The sequence below is a fragment of the Bactrocera tryoni genome, chromosome 3 (assembly GCF_016617805.1).
Source record: "Bactrocera tryoni isolate S06 chromosome 3, CSIRO_BtryS06_freeze2, whole genome shotgun sequence".
Lineage (NCBI taxonomy): Eukaryota > Metazoa > Arthropoda > Insecta > Diptera > Tephritidae > Bactrocera > Bactrocera tryoni.
Window position 1 is genome coordinate 70,618,387 of NC_052501.1, and position 4,667 is coordinate 70,623,053.

Here is a 4,667-nt window from a genome sequence, read left to right on the forward strand (position 1 = left end):
TGAGAAGATAAGGGTCTGTGTAATTAGCGTTAATCGATTGTTTTGACAAAGAGTTTCCATGAAGTCGACAAAGTTGTTAGCCACTGACGGTCAAGCTGCTGTAACACATGCTCGAGCTTATCCCATAAGGAAGTCTACTCTTCATACAAAACCATTTTGAGCAAGCAGCAACATTTACAACAAAGTAAAAATTGAGATTTATTTCTCAAAATAGTCTCACTTTAGCTCGAAGCACTAGACTAAGCGATGCTCCTACTTTCCAACTCGTCAGAAAAATACATTTTTGGGAGTTCTTCAAAGAAGGCTGCAGAGATTCGAGTTCCTTCAGACGAGTGACTTTTTAAAGTTTAGAAGAAAAAAAGTCGTACGGACACAAATCTGGAGAATATGGGGGATAGTGCAACAGTTAACAGAATAATTCGGGCAAAATATTTGCGCGACGGCGGATGGTTGAACCGATACCAATTTTTTCCGCCAAATGAGGACATTTTTCCTCCATAGTAGAAGCCCTTTGACTCTTGTAAAATCAAGGAAGCGCTGGTGGCCACATTTTCGGCATATAGAATAGTTTTCGCCGCCTCCGGGCAAAGTTCGCTGTGTGAAGATCAATGTTTCGACCGTTTTTTGGCCTCTGAGTGTACCAGCAGATCTAGGCTACATCGACGGGCACGGCAGGAATAATCAGGAACTCTTTCGAATTGCTCTACGCAATCCAAATGGAAGCGAGCAGTCCTTTTTCGAACGAACTGACTCGTTTATCCAACAAAAGAAAACCAAAAACAATAACTACTCCTCGCCTTCAGCCAAAAGACGATTAAGAGTGCTCCTAGTTGTATCAACCATAGCACACCGGTGTAAACAGCTGCAAACACAGTACCCCAAAGTCAAATGAAAAACCACCCACCTCCAAAGCAACCGTGGGTATCAACCAAAATACACTGGCCGCTAAAGGAGAAAAGAAAAGATGAAAAGGAAGAAATCCTTGAATCAAGTTCAATCAAGGATCAAGCCGGTAGCAGAGGGCAGTCTTTATATTAGGTAAGATTGACAAGGATCAGGATGCCGATACCTCAGACATAAAGCACGAAGAGAAGATAGTACAGCACTATTAGAATGCTATGAAAGTTTCCTGAAAATGAAACAAAAAGAACCTCCATTCCAAACCAGTAAGCAGGTAGGTGCCCTGAAAAGGAATCGCTTTCAGAATAAAACGACGAGACCTCTGCTTAAAGAGCCGTAACAAAAGCAGAGCAATAAAATAACGACAAGGCACTTCAGTGATGCGGCCAGAGACAGCCTGCAGGTGGCTGTCAATAACGGGAACTCCTCCTCGTCGAGCACCATACAGGAGAGATAGTTGAAGACCGAAGTCATACTGTCGAGTCTACTATGAAGCTACATATGTGCTCGACAATCCAGCGGGTACCCATCCGGAGTTGACATCTCGGAAACCCTCAGGGGCTACAAGGTCATCAAGTACGTGGACTAGGACCTTAGCAAGACTATAAGGTCCTACGACAGTGCTTCAAAATGCCGCATCCAGCGCTGCTTGAGCCCATAGTGGCAGCACTCCTACCTACCTACGTACAATATTTCATGCCAGATATGACATTAAGTGCGTTTGAGATGCGGACTTTCTACGTTATCCAGCGCACCTTGAATTAACGGTGTGCCAGAAGGCACCGTGGGCTACTGTCACCTTGGACGTAGCCGTTACGGTCACTTGGTTGTGGCTCATTAAAAACCTGTGCCGACAACCAAACTGAAACTCAATAAACCAATTTTTGACGCCACCCGAATATGTGTAGACTCTAAAGCTCTTTCACTTCTCCTTCTGCTTTACAGGGGTAGACACCGCTTACGCGGTTATAGCCGAGCTAACAAGTGGACACTACAGCCTCAACAAAAACTCTTTGACTTCACTGCACGATCTCCTCGCAACTAAGCCAAAAATGGGCCAAGCAAATATTCCAGAATCCCTAAAACGTAGTGATGTGTAAATCTTTCAAGCTAAATGAAAGACAACTGTTCGAAAAGAATTCAAAAACAAAACGGAACATACTCATTCGCAGTACTGCTAAATTTTTAGTATGGAATATGCTCGATACATATCAACAAATATTCAGGTTTCAAGTGTGATGCCAAATCAGAAAATCAAAATAAACAAAAACGAATGAATACGTTATTTTTAGCATGCTCGTTCTTATTTTTGTCTGCTTTGTTTTTGTTAATATTTTACAACAATGTAATTTCATTCACTTTATACTCGAGCAAACAACAACTGTGCGCTCGTATAACAACCACATTCATTCTCACGCTCACTTTGCATCTCTTATTTCGCCAATTCGCCGCAAATATGCTGCTCGCCACTTTAGAATGATTGCATTACATTCTCACAATATTAGCGACTCCTTTGTTATTGTTGTTATTTATTCGCTGTTATTGTGATGTGTGTTTGGTTGGCGCTTAATATGCAGCCTCCGTGGCGCAATTGGCTAGCGCGTTCGGCTGTTAACCGAAAGGTTGGTGGTTCGAGCCCACCCGGGGGCGCATGTAAACTTTTTGCCAACAAATTTATTATTATAATAACAATAAATTTTAAACATATGTATATGTAATGTTTTTTAAGGTATTTCAAATGATGTTATTTAATATTTTCTAACAAAACTTTTTCTAATAACCGTAATATTTCTATATTTCAATTGATTTTTTCTAGACAGATTCTAAATAAAATTAAAAATTTATTAAATAGTTTATAAATCTGTTGAAGAGTCTAGACAACCTTCAAAGCCGCGCATAGTTCTAAAATTAATAATATTTCCTCAAAAAATCAGTCCAATAAAATATGAACTTTGGAGATGCGGGGCATCGATCCCCGTACCTCTCACATGCTAAGCGAGCGCTCTACCATCTGAGCTACATCCCCATGAAAAATTTCGTAGGCCAATGTAGTAATTTAAATACTAAAGTATGTGCCATTAACTGGTTAAACGGTTTAATATCGGAAATAAACCAGTTATACAGGTTAAAGATACTTTTGATTATGCATAACGAATCACAATGAATTCCACAAGTTTTATTGTTTTTGTAACCCTTGAAATACAGCATAAAGTCATTGTACTCTATGAGTAATAACGAGAGATAAGCAATGACATGTGAAATACAAATATTTGGCAACAGGAACCAACAATAAAGTGGCCGTAGTTCAAGAAAGGAAGCTTATTGGATGGTTAGGTTAGTTTAGCTTAAGACGTCGATCCTTATAGGGAACTCACGTGGACTGTTAGAACGCCGGCCCGTTGTGGTGCCTAAAATTCTTTTATTGTAGATCAAAAAACCCTCAAAAATCGACAAAGTGCTTCGAGCCTTTCACAAATTCGTTGAGACGCCTAAATTCAGTTTCGTTTGGATAGTTAGGATAGCTTTAGATGTCGATTCTATCAGGGATACCATCAGGACAGCTTAGAACGCCGGTCCGTTGTGGTACCTGTAATTTCTGAATGTACACAAGATCATAAAAATCTTACAAATCGGCAAAGTGATTCGCGCCTATCACAAATTGGTTGAGACGGTTAGACTCAGTTTGGACTATGTTTCTGGTTCGCCGAAGCTAACACTTTTGAGATGTTTTGCAAAAGGCGGACAGTGGAGGAGAAAGTATATGGATGTTTCACCCTTTTCCATGTAACTTTGACAACTAGCGTTCGATAAGACTTTTAACCTTACCACATGAGTGCCTATTGGACGGTGTCTGAGTAGCTCAGTAGATCTCCTGTGTTCTACTTAAGGTTAAGAGGATATCGCAGTCGCAAAGAATCCGGTCTTCGAACACCGACTGCTAAGTCGACGCTTAATCCATTTTTCAGACGCTAGATTGTAAGACATCTCGGTCGCATTCCGATGTGAGCGGGAAAAAGGCGCCGCCTAATTTATCGCTTTTGCAGTTGCGAGATACCAAGTCTGATGAAAAATAGCCTGATGCTATTTCAAGTGAGACAGACACTCCTCAACTAGCTTTGAGCGCACAAGATAACAGTCTGAAAGTGCTCGAGAGCAAGATATAAACGATAGAGAGATGACCAGGTCGGCAAAATTAAACATCCGAAGAAATACGGACTCTTGAGGTCTTAACTCCAGCTTTGAAGGTTATCGATTCAGTACCCGCTGGTGGAAGCAGAGAAAGAGGAAGATCTCGACTCCGTTAGAAAGATCAGGTGGAGAAGGACCTATTGTTAACTGGGCTATAACCGTATAGCGGTGTAAGTGATAAAAAAATGATTGCAATGTGAATAGATGTTATACATAAGGCGGTATTTCAATATTAGATCTGACACAGGATCCCTTAAGATGTTAGATCAGCCTAGTATGTGCAAAAACCGAATTTATTTTGAGATTTAAACTCTTGAAAATTGTACTTAAGTAGTTTGTGCACTCAAATACAGATTGAAGAATTGAAGATTGAGAGATTGATAGAATAAATTATCTAAGTTACGATTTTTTGAAGGCACTACACTAATGTAAGCGGTTGCTTTGCCTGAGTTGTTTATGGTAAGGCTAAGGCTGACACGCCGTGTGTTGTAAAAATGGACAATAATCTAGGCATTGCCGACAACATTCCCTTCAACTCTGTGAACTCACCAATGAACAAGTACTACATCTTCTTCTTT

General features: G+C 40.4%; 2 non-coding genes across 2 annotated transcripts; one reads left to right on the top strand and one right to left on the bottom strand.

The window, feature by feature from the left end:
* Positions 1 to 2,476: 2,476 nt before the first annotated feature.
* On the top strand, positions 2,477 to 2,550 carry Trnan-guu. The gene has a single exon. It is a non-coding gene; the product is annotated as a tRNA-Asn (tRNA).
* A 303-nt stretch (positions 2,551 to 2,853) lies between these two features.
* Positions 2,854 to 2,926, bottom strand: Trnaa-agc. Its single transcript has one exon. It is a non-coding gene; the product is annotated as a tRNA-Ala (tRNA).
* Between the last annotated feature and the right edge of the window lie 1,741 nt (positions 2,927 to 4,667).